Here is a 12,696-nt window from a genome sequence, read left to right as displayed (position 1 = left end):
GTCAGAAGTGCCATTGCCCAGGCTGTGCTCTTAGCAGTCAGTCAGTTCTGAGCAGAAAAATGCAGAAATATTTTTGTTGTAACAGGTTATGGGAAGGAATGTGAGAAGGTGCTTCTTTAAACAATAAAAAGTAACATAAATTTTCTGTAAGAAAGGGAGCAAAAAATGTTTTAGAGGTAAAGAGGTGTGTAGCTGGCAACATTTAAATGTTTTTTCTTCAAATACACCCATGCAAGTTTGACTAATGGCTCTGATCTGTAGAAACAGCTGCAGGTCTGAGCTCAGAATCGGCTGTCTTATTTCTCTGCCTACACTGTGATAAGGTGTTTTTGGACAAAGTGATGCTCAGTTTAGAAAATTGCAAAAGAGAGAGATGGGGAAAGAAATGAACAAAGATTCAGTGTAAAAACTACGCGAAAGTAATGCTTATGTCTTCTCTGTGACATAAGGTAATGGCTCTGCCTGAGGTAATGGGGCAGAAGGTGTCATCTTGAATTTAAAGGATCAGAGCAATGAAAGTAAAAAACTACCAAACCTACAGTATCAATAGCTAGCAAACTCTTCCTAAATTTCTGCTGGTAGTTAGAAGTATTTTCAAGATTGAATAAAGTTAATCCTGAGACAAAAAAAAATAACTCTGGGCAGTAATATAAAATCATACTGGTAAGTATTTGATGAAACAGGGGTATAAATTACTGAGAACCAGAGCTATCCAACCCAGTATTCAGAAGCCCAAAATAATTAAATTTTCTGATTTCCACCAAACAAGATTTTCACCACAATCTTTCACTGTTTCTGCTGATTCAGAATGATCAAGCTCTTTCAGTCAGTAGTGCTTTCTCAATGCAAATAAAACAAAACATACTGGTCTGTGTAAGGAGAAGTGTGGCCAAGAGACCCAGAGAATTTTCTGTGTGCTTTTCTCTAGTACTGTTGAGGCTGTACTTGAAGACTGTCCCAATCTGGGTTTCCAATTAAAACAGGATGTTGAGAAAGGTAACAAGTTTTGGATGGGCTATCCAGAGAGGAACCAGAATGTCAGGGACCTCAAGCTAATGACCTCTGAGGAGACAAAAGGGAGATGCCTGTGAAGAAAAGAAAGCTAAGAAGCTATGTGATAGCCTGCATATATCTCAATGCCAAAGATGGCAAAGCTGAACTTTTCTCAGTGGTAGCAGATCCACAAAAGCAATCCACAGACTGAGGATTTAGAGCGTCAATGCTTGGGCCATAAATAAACATTTTACACAAGTAGGAGGTGGTGGAGGAAAAATGAGCTATATCAAGTCTTGGCTGACCTGATTTTGTATTGGTGATAGCACTGAGTCTTCTTCAGGTTATCTGTGTAATGAATGTGAGATGAGAAATCTCTGTGACATGCCTTCTGCTGCGCACTGGGAACGCCTGAGGCTGTAATGACAATTTGTGTCAGGTACCTTCATTGAGAGGTGAAAGCAGCCACACATTTTCCATTATAAGGTCATTATAACATTTAAGCCTATTAAAGCCATCAGGACATGGATTTCTGATTTAAGTTCTCAATTCCCAGCAAGAAGAATCCTGTCAGAGAACATGTATTCAATTTCCTTAGCCAGCCTTCTTGCTTGCTTCATATATATGACACATTTACCAAAACACCATTTATGGGCATTTTTTCTTTTCAAGAGACAAATTTTAATACAAAGCAATTTCCTTGGATTTCAACAGAAGTATGGGAAGTATCCAGTGAGAAATCCTAATATTTCTGTTTCTGAGCTTCTGATATCAGAAGATAATACTTCACTCTCACTGACAATAAAAAACTTTCAGGTTTTTAAATAATTTATTTGATGCAGTTCTATGCTATGATGCTACATGGTGAGAATTGTTTGTAATTGCTTGCAAACTGACTGAGCGTCTGAATTTGCAATGAGCATCCATTCATAATTTACAACGCTGAAAAAGAAAAAAGACTAACTTTGCATTAATTTTCCCTATTTCTATTACACATATTCACTGAGACCTAATTAAAACTCTATTAGATTAGAAAGCAAGAAACTGAACATGAGTTTGGAAGTTTTTGGTGGATATAGTCCAATATTTCTTAAACAGCTGCATTATGGATTTCAATGGGACATTAATTATGTAGGGAAATTAACTTTCAGAAGTAATTAACATAATCACGCTTTGAAAAATTTAACCAGAAGTCTAATCATTAAATTATTTCATACAAATACTCAGTGTTTGATGAAGAGCAGGGAATTTAATTACTTGAGGGGTCCCCTCCCTGAGAGCTGACATTGAAACCAGTGAAGGATATGAAGGAACACTTTCTACCTCCTTTTTGGAAGTGTTCTGTCTCTTCTTGTGTACTGACTTAGAGACCCTCAGTGAGTACAGTCCCGTTAGCAGGAAGCTGAAACTTGCCAACAATTAAACTACATAGCAGGCTGTCTTAATGTGATTCATGATGGTTATCTGAATCTCAGCTTTAGTTATGTGATTTTTAACCTGTTTTAACTATTTTCTTTTTTTTAGGACAAAAAGAGATGCCTAATCATAAGAGTTTTAAATAAAAAGACACACAGTATCTTGCTCTCATCTTGTACCTTTACACTTTCTGACGTGAAATTCCTCCTGTGGGGAGGAATTGCAGCAGTGTCAAACTGTTGGATTCATCCCCTCTACTTTGCCCCTATCACCACGGGACTAAAGGAGTGAAGGAATAGCTGGTGGTGTCAGAATTGCAGTAGCTCCTCTGTCATCTCATATTCCTCTAGTATGGAAAGGACCTAATTAATCCAGAGGAGGGTCACAGGATAGCGGCTTTTTATTTATTAAGTCTCCAGCCCTGGTGGAAAGAAGCTCTCACAGATGCAGGATTTCTCCATGTAATAATTTCATTTATAAACCATGACACAGTCGCTGTATACCTCTGCTATCGTTTAAATATACGTACTAAGTCAGATATGGGCTACTGGGGAGAAAAAAAACAACAGACAAGTGAATAGCAAGGCAATAGCTTCAGGTGAGTCATCTCTCAATAACCATATAGGTGAGATAGCAAAATGCTGGAACTGCCAAAAATAAAGGGGCCACTGAGGAGCTCATGCTGGTTACAGTGGTTTTCTGAATAAGGCTTGAAAGCCTGAAAGTGCAGATCTTGGAGGCAGGTAGCTCTGGGATGAGGACATGATGTGGAGTTGGCAGGAAATTGCTTATGATGAGTTCAAAGACGAATTGGAGAGGAACACCTGAGGCAGCTGGCTCAGTTCTGCTTTAAGAGGAGACCAAACATGAGAAACACAGGCTTCTGTGGAGCAGCCTCACCATTCACCTCAAAAATTGTGAGGAATGGTCAGATGGCTTTCTGGCTATATCTGGAGCTGAAAGTGTATTATGGGGAACAGGGATTTTAGGTATTTTAGGTATTTAGGTATTTTAGGGACTACATTAAATAATTCACAGATTTGAACATCCACCTTCCACGTGACCCTTTAAACTTAAACCTGTGTTATGAAGGTAGAAAAGCTTGAATATGTAGTTTTCCTATTTTGTGTATTTTTTTTAGGAATAATAAAATTAGTGAAAAATATAAATTAAACATGCAAACTAAGTGAACTAATATTATAACACAATAAGAAATTAGCCATCTGCTTAAGCTGACCTGATTAAACTAATTCTTTTTAATGTGTTTTCTACCATGAAATGGAAAACCAGAAGTCATGTTTACTTATCAGCCTGCCAGATCCAGCATTAACTTAACTTACTCAGAATGATGTTATCAGAGTATTTTTATTCTGGCAGGTATTTTGTGTGTTTATGTGTATATATATACACAGAGTAATCTCTTGTGGAGTTAATATAAAGATTACAGTGTTGATGGTGTATAATGCAGAATGCTCATCCCCTAAATTGTGGAGGAAAAAAAATAGTGTTTCATGACTGGAATAAATAAGGATACATTAAATATTCTGATGTAGTTCAAAGTAGCAAAGCAAAGAAGACTCGCCAGCAAAGAAGACAGAAGCAGCAATTTCACAACAGCCACGATATCTGTTGTGGTCTGCAAGGTTTGTCTATTTGTGAGGTTTTAGACTTTGAAATTATGATAGGTAGGGTTGAATTCCCAGGGTTGTCCTAGAATTTAGGTTTACTGAGTTTTTAAAATAACATTGGGGTACGCTGGATGTGAGTTGATTGCTTCTCTTCTGGGCAGGGTCTTGCCCAGTGCAGGGCCTTCAGTTGTGTCAGTCATTACAAGGTGTTGGCAAAACCATTTACTTCGAAGCAGCTTTGGAGTACAAGATAGACCTTTGAATAAGCACTTTTTTTTATTTTTTTTTATGACATAGAGAAAAAACTAAGAAATTTGAAGATCAAGACTAGAATATCCAGTGGAAATATCTTAAGCCTCTAATGCCACTGAACCATGTGGTTTTGTTTGCTTTCTTGGTCTTATTCTTTTCAGTACTCGAGAGCTGTATTTAATCTGCTGTCGTCTCAGTGACCCAGGGAGTGCCAAGACATACTCTCTCTCTTCACTGAAGAGGAAGGTGCAATGCCTCTGAATATGTAATCTAAGTGGCTGTAAAGAATTGACTGTTGTCTTGTGCAACTCCCATCGCTCAGCATGGCAAGAGGTCTAATCTGAAATAGTTTTGAGGGAAAAAAAAAATAAATTCTGAAAGTAGTAATTTTTCAGTGGAAAATTTTAGTTACCTGAAACACTATTTTCTGTTGATATCTACCTGACTTCAATTGGAGTAAGGCTTCCTTGAGGGAAAAGTCTAGAAAGTCACCACTTCAGGGTTCCCACAATCCAGTCACAGGTTTGGGGTAAGGTAACCAGTGATGCCTAGGATACCATAGGAGCCCATCATTATGCCATACAGCCATCACCTCTGTGACTGCAGTGTGTACATATGCTAAACCTGGTATTATACAAAATTAGGCAAAGCCTTACATAGGTTTTAGCGATATATTTTCATCTACATAATTTCCATTACAAGGTCATTTAGAGTTTTAGGGGCCTATTATACAAATTACTATTCATACCATGAATTTCTAAATAATATAATACATTTTTTATTCTGTTTCAATGAATGGGTAATTATCCAGGAGCAGGGTAGGAAATTCAAAGCCACAGAAAGAATAGATCAAATGGAATCTGTAACAACAAGATGCAGTAACTTTCCTCCAGGCTCTTCTCCAGTGGGATTGTTCTAGCTCTGCATATTTCATATATTCTGGATATGTCTCTTAAGTCTAGCTAGGTAAACATAGACAGGTTTGTCTCTATTTGGGTTTGCATTTGGTGGAAGGCTGATTACTCCTTGCTATTGGATTTTGCTAAATAAGGACCTCTTGCTTTCTATTAGAATTGTTTTTTTCTTCTGCACCCATTCTGATAGGTATTGTGTCAACATGTATTATGAGTTACAATTATTTTCCATTCATCTTTTTAGATGGTCTTTGGCCTTTAACAATACAAACTGTGTAGATTTTCACAAGTTGATTTTACTTAATGGAGTGTTTGGGGAAAGAATGATCTGACAGCAAATAGACAATCATAACAAAGATTTTTCAGGGGCAGAAGTGAATATAAAAATTCCATGGGCTTTATTGAATAGACAGCAGACACAGAAGTCTACTCATTTTAATTGTTTTGGATTTACCCATAGGAAGGTGAAAGATGTAGCCCTTTATAATACATTAAGCAAAGAAGAGAGCTGTGTGTTACTGGCTGTTAATTCAGTCCCTCATGAAAAATTTCTGCCAGAACAGGAACCTGTAGAATATGTAGAGTATTGCTGCATGCTAAAATGTGCAGGAGATCTCTGGGGTTACTAGTTGTTTTGACTGATAGCTTCCATAAATTACATAAATCTAATTGGAATTATAAATAAATATAGAAGGGGGGAAGAGTCACCAGTTTTTTCCATTCAAAATTAGTAGTGGGTTCATAAATCCCCAGACACTATGTTTATGGCGATTAGTTAGGATTTCAGTGGTGGTGGGCTCAAGTAGTTGTGTGGTGGTTTAACACTGACTCAATGCCTGGTGCCCACTAATGCTGCTTTATCACTGCCCTTTTCAAGTGGACAAGGGAGAGAAAATATCACAAAAGGCTCTTGGTTCAAGATAAGGGCAGGGAGAGATCACTCACCAATTATTTCATGAGGAAAACAGATTCATCTTGGGGAAATTAATTGAATTTATTAACAATTAAATCAGAGTAAAAAACCCCAAATTTTAAAAACACCTTTCCCCCTCCCCGCCCCCCCCCCCCCCCCCCCAACCCCTCCCTCCTTTCTGGGCTTAACTCTCTTCCTGATTTCCTACCTTATTTCCCTGAGCAGCACAGTGTGACAAGGAGTGGGGGTTGCAATCACTTCATCACAGTTCTTTCTGCTGCTCCTTCCTCCCCATGGGGAAAACTCCTCACACTCTTCTCTTCTTCAGTATGGGGTTCCTCCCATGAAAGATAGCTCTCCAGAAACTTCTCCAAAGTGAGTCCTTCCCAGAGGGTGCAGTTCTTCAGGAACAGACTGCATGGAGTCAGCAAACCTGCTCCAGAATGGGCTTCCCTCTTCACAGGTATCCTGCCAGGAGTCTGCTCCAGCATGGGCTTCCCATGGGGTCACAGCCTCCTCTGGGGATCCATCTGCTCCAGTGTGGGGTCCTCCAAGGTAGATCTGTGCTCCACTGTGGCCCTGCATGGGCTGCAAGGGGGCATCCTGCCTCACCTTGGTCTGCACCATGAGCTGCAGGGGAATCATTGCTGTGGTGCCAAAAGCGCCTCCTCCCCCTCCTTCTGCACTGACTTGGGTGTCTGCAGAGCTGTTCTCATGCATTCTCTCTCCTCTCTTCTCTGGCTACAATTTACTTCTGCACAAAACTATTTTTTTTCCTTCTTAAATCTGTTATGCCAGAGGAACTACAACCTTTGCTGATGGGCTAAGACTTAGTCAGGGACAGGTCCATCATGGAGCCAGCTGGCATTGGCTCTTTTGGACGTGGGGGAAGTTTCTAGCAACTTCTCAGAAAAGCCACTCCTGTAGCCCCCTCTGCCACCAAAACCTTGCCACGCAAACCCAATACAAAGTGCTTGCCATACAATTAATGTTTCAGAGTTGTCCTTTCATCAAGCCCTCTTACTCATTTCTCTCAAGTCATTGGTCCATAAATCTCCACCAGCAGTAGTGCTTGCCTTTGCCTTGTGGAGAAGTGCAATTGTAACAGTAAATTTGTCTGCTGTAGCTGGTACACTTCCAGTGTCTCATGGGGCCCCTGTGGATTTGTGAAATGTTATTAATTTTTGAAATTTTGTATTATTTTTTTCATTCCCTGCAGCTCTGAGACCATGATATTAAAATAACAATAGTAATTTATATTAAAATGTAACAAAACCTTATTTATTTTCCTGCAGGACCTCTGATCATGTCCTGCAAAATCTGAGTCTTTTGTAGGGACTTCTTTTTCTGGAGACAATTTTATCAAATCAGATTTTTTGAGTGGTCACAGCTGTTATCCTCCCACAAAGAATGGATATTACCTTTGCCTTTTGTTTATAGCTCAATCTGCTGGCTTATAAAAACTGAGATTTATTCCACCAGCTACTTTGATAGGTATGCATCACACAGCTCTCCCAAACTTATGTCTCCATGAGCATCTCCTCTCTCAGGTCTTGTGTTAGAATTAGAAGAATCTTACACAAGAAGATGGTTTTCAGCTATCTGCTTCAGTCTTCTTTGAAAGGAATCAGGTCCTCATTGAATAAGGGCTTTCATACTCCCATTTGTGTGCAGAGACTAAAGAAAGCATGTACATTTTACCTTTGAAGTTAAGACTCCTGTTAATTTGCGTTTTTTCTGCAGGGGTTGACATGATTAGCCAAAAATCTTTGGTGTAGTTCATTACAAAATAAAACCTAGCTTCTGAATCACCAGGGAAGACTCTGTGAAGAGGCTTAGGAACTGGGAAAGATATGTGAGCATTTAAATGAATATCTCTCATTTTACACTCAGGAAAAAAACCCCTTCACTGGCATTTGAAGTGATGAAACAGATTCCTTTGATAAAAGGAAGGCAGATACTCCTATTATTTCTTTAACTTCTCTTTATCAAAGACTTTTTTTGTTTTGCTTTTGTTTTTTGTTAAACAACAAAGACTATGTTCAAGATCTCAATATTCATTGTTTCCACGCACAACTGAAAATAGCTCAGTGGTGATAATAATTCCCTCAAATCTCCCTGAATTTGCAAGACAAAGAAAGTTTTTTTTTCCTCTCTACATGGGCTCCGAGTTAAGATTTAAGAGAAAAATATTGCATTTACTCTGGTAATGTAAATTTGATGTTGTCGCAGAATAAATGGTAAAGCAGGTAGGTTTAAGTGAGAGCTCTCTACATAGAATGTTCTCCAAAAGAAAGCTAAAATACCTTAAAAAAGATAGTATTCTGGGGAAAATATGGTAGAAACATTTGTGCAGTGGTTACAGTGAATACATTTGTACCATGTCTAAACTGCTAAAAATCTGAAATCCAATAACGTTTACAATACCTTTGACTGGAAACACAGTTAAAGATGCTGCAAAAGAGATTGTGTAAAAAATGTATGTATTTGATTTTATTTAATTTCAAAGGCTGTTGAAAAAAACAATAAAAATATCTACTCTTTTCATGTTAACTTCCAAGATAAGGAATATCAGGCACAGAGCTGGAATACCTGCAAGGTATGTGTGGACAGGTGTAAAGTAGCTTCAGCCCCATTTGCTTCTGACGGTCTATACTCCTACAGTGAAAGATGCCAAAAATAAAAGCATTAGCTGCTGTGTGCCCTTTCTGATGTGGGAAGCCTGTTAAAATTAACCAGATTGACTATTTTCAGTGCAAAGTTTGCTGTCTGAAATACTGAATATTCAAAACTTACATGATCCATAAGGAAATAACATTTTAGTTAAGAAGCAATAATTTAAAAAAGTTTAAATATGCTATGATTATGGTATTGTATTATATATAGTTCACCAATTAAATCATCAGTTACTACATGTATTTGTTACCAAAATAATTAAAATGCTAATTACCAAATTCTCAGTCAGTTTTCAGCTGGAATGCCAATTCCTAGACCGGGAGCAAATATCAGCCTTCTTGTAGGCTTTGTCAATATTAAATCTTGGTTGGGAGAAAAAGAAACCCAAACATCAAAATCAAAATATATCTTTGCAATAGAAAAATCCAGATCTAATACATTTTCCGTTCTAAAATCCAAGAAAATACTTCGTGTTTTCCGGAGGTGACTGCATTACTGAATTTCTGTTTGTTGTTTTGAAGTTTTGATTTCTCATTATTAAAACTGAACACATTCATGTCTGTTCCTGAAGTGTGGACAGATATTTTTACTCATCACATGTGTGCAGGCAAAATGGAAAAATTTGCTACATTTGTAGCTTTGGAGGGTACCAGGAGTTACACACCGGGCAGAGGCTTTAAAAATTTGGTGGCAGCACCACCTCCAGCACCCCTGACTGCTGTCACTAAAGGATCCACAGCTTAATGATCCTACCAGTTTGGTCCTAGAAACAGCCTTTGGTGCTGTCCAGAGATAACACCCTCTGTTCTCAGTTTTCACCCCCTCATCTCTTTCTAGCTCTCTCTCCTTATCACATCAGTGGAAGAGGAACTTATGCTGCTGCTTTCTCCGCTCCTCTCTTGCCATGTCAGCTTTTCTGCCCAAACATCCTGATTTTGTGCCCTTTGGTGTTCTGTTCTTCAGGCCTAGCTCAAATTCCTTTAAAAGTTTTTGGCAGTGCGAAAAGTCTTCATTTTTTCAGCTTCTTGGCTCTTGAGCTTCCTCAGTACCCACAAGCTCTTGGGCATCTCCAGCTTTCTCAGTTATGGCACACCTCCAGTTCCTTCTGCTTTTGTGTCTATGGCTTGAGGGACAGTGCAGCTGATAGTGCTAGGAGCTGCAGACTCAGGGCTGGAAGGGGAATGTGGCTACTTGGAATGAGCTCCTGAGACAGCAAGGGGCTTCAGGGTCTTCAAGTTCTGATGTGTAAAGGATTGCCTGTAGACATCATTGCTGTTTTCCATCTGACTTCCTTCATATCTGCTGTGTGCTGTTGTCCAGGACTATTCTTTTTCCCATGTCATCAGTGGAAATGACTGAAGTTACCTCCTAACTCCCTCTCTCTTACCTTGTTGATGGCTGCAGATCCAGCTGTGTTCCCCGCAGAGCCTTCAAAAGCCTGTGTGCAAGGCTGCAGCTATTAAAAGGCCACTGAGGGTGCTGAAGGCTAAATAGTGTCATGTCTGGGAATGGTAGTGGCGATTACAGGTACTGAGAAACATGGTCATTCCTCCTGCAAGCATCAACAGTACCATCAACATCTGTAGCAGCCTGTGAGAGATGGTAATTGCTACTACCTTCCTGGAAGCGTCACAAGTAGATAGGAGGTGTTATATATGGGGTAAGAGGGGCGGATCTGAGGGTCAAGCACCAATGGGAACAGGGAAAAGTGGTGCATAGGCAGGGTTAGGGACAGGGAGAACCAATAGGGAAACAGGAGCAGAGCAATTCACCAAAAGAAGGCCAATGGGAGTCCAGGGAAGGGAGAACAGTTTAGGGAAAATCCATTCAGGGGCTGAACTGGTAAGTTGATATCATCAACTTGATAAACCAATAGGGGAACAAATTCAACAATATATTAACATATCTGCAAAGACCTATGGGGAAGAGGACTTCCCTCAGTCCAGTCTGGAGGCAGTACTTGCTGCCTCCTTTCCATGATTGGGGTATAAGGGTTCTTCTAGTCACAGGCCCTTGGGCCTCCACAAACATCTGTAAAGAGCAGGTCAGTGTCCTTGAGCTGACAGGATGCCACTGGAGGTACATGCCCTTCTATCATCCTGCATACATCAGTTCAACCCTTCCATGCCTAATCTAGAGCAGAGGACAGAGAAAGAGAAATCAAAACCCCATCTCTCTGAGAGTGCAGGATTTTCTGTGGCAGTAAAGCATAGGTGGCATTTTCTGTAATTGCTGTTTCCTTATAAACTTAGTCAAGGTTATATATGTATTTCTCAAAATTTATTTCAGACCACTAAGCCTGAAACAAGACTTTTTAGCCTTAATTTTAAAGCAAAAATTTTATATCTCTATTGGAACAAAAATGGCTTAAATTGATTGATATTTATTTAGAAATGAAAAAAGGGTGGTTTTGATCTGAATTACCATTTTGGTACCAACATGTATCTATATTACTGGGTCCATTATTAAAAATCATGTTTCTTGACCCTTGTCTCCAGTTGCCCACCCTCCACTCTGCCCCGTGAGAGAGGCCATGTGCATGCAGTCATGTTTAACTGCATCTTTGTTTGAAAAGCGTGCTGGTTATATGCAGGGTACTACAAGAGGCTGCTCTGTGTTTGCCTTTCATTTGAAACAAATTGGAGGAAGCTGCCCAGTTTCCAGTTTTGGCACTAGAAACCTTCTCATACTGCTTCTTTGAAGATATGATCCCTTTAATGCCTCCTACCCACAGTTGCAGAAGTGATGGATGCCTGGAAACATGCCATTTCTCCTTACTAAAAAGCAGGAGTGGAGCCATGCTGTGCTTATGCACCTTCATTCTACAGGGGCTTTGATGGAGCACAGCATACGAATAGGAGCTCAAAATTCCACCAAGACAGAGAGAAGAGCAGTTCTTAAGGCAGTCAGTCTGGCTTTGGGGAATTTGGTCCTGGGAATCTCTGCAAATGAATGCAGAGATCATAAAAATTGTTATTGTTGTTACCATAGTTTTAGTGTTACCTGTTCTTGTTGCTGTGACACTTCATAGCCTCAGTTATGAGTGGGACTTCACTGTGTAAGGAAAGAATGGTTTGTTCCCCTGTAAATGGCAATCTAAGTTTGTGTTTGGCTACCTCCTTTACTCCACATTAAAACCTTTGGCTTAAAGTTTGAAAAAGCTTTGAGCTAGTAGTACCATTGGTACTACTTTTTGAAAAGAATTTTTTGAATTAAAAAAATGAGGTGTGGTTTTTCCATGTGCCCTACTTTACTGACAATTCAACTTTAGACTGAGTTAAAGCCATGAAGATAGCTCCCAGGAGAGTATCAGCTGTGGTTTGACAATATGTTGTCTCTGGCAGCAATATCAGCTTTAAGATTTTCTACACTTATGATGTTCCTCTGTCCTGCTTCTTCACCCTTCCTCTGCCTCCTGGCTCATTGTAAATAAATACTAGCCTAGCTGTTTTTTAGGGATGGTCCACATCCTTGGGGGACTTTTTAAGTTAGATGACATATCTGATCTGATTTAGAGCAAGGCCCCAGTTGCGTTTTCCCTGTATGAAGGATTTGGAAATTGCTGTGTTAAAGGAGTGGGGTGTCAGGAATCATAATGCCATAAAAAAAACACTTCCTTATGAGGAATCTCAGAAGGTACCAGCCTCTGTCTCAAGACCACGCTACCCTCAAGGATACAGCAGGTTGCTCCTGGCTTTATCCAATCAGATTTTCGACATCTTTAAGTATACAAAATCTTTAACATCAGCTCTACAATCTTAATGCTAATAAAGCTGGAAAATGTAAAGGTTCCATGCCATGTTCTGTATTTTGATAATTGGACAGGTCTGTTGGCTATCACCCCTTCTGTTCCGTCATATATTTGGAAACAGTTTATGTCACAGAGGAGTAATGGCAGCTCTGT

At 39.5% G+C, this 12,696-nt stretch overlaps 1 long non-coding RNA gene across 1 annotated transcript; it reads right to left on the bottom strand.

Moving 5' to 3' along the window:
- Positions 1-4,946: 4,946 nt before the first annotated feature.
- LOC147654953 (uncharacterized) lies at positions 4,947-10,420 on the bottom strand. The gene is made up of 2 exons (XR_015283538.1): positions 10,180-10,420; positions 4,947-7,272 (listed from the first exon to the last, which is right to left on the bottom strand). It is a non-coding gene; the product is annotated as an uncharacterized LOC147654953 (long non-coding RNA).
- Between the last annotated feature and the right edge of the window lie 2,276 nt (positions 10,421-12,696).

The sequence above is a fragment of the Cyanistes caeruleus genome, chromosome 2 (genome assembly GCF_971803275.1).
Source record: "Cyanistes caeruleus chromosome 2, bCyaCae1.hap1.1, whole genome shotgun sequence".
NCBI lineage: Eukaryota > Metazoa > Chordata > Aves > Passeriformes > Paridae > Cyanistes > Cyanistes caeruleus.
This window is presented reverse-complemented; position numbering and strand designations above follow the sequence as displayed.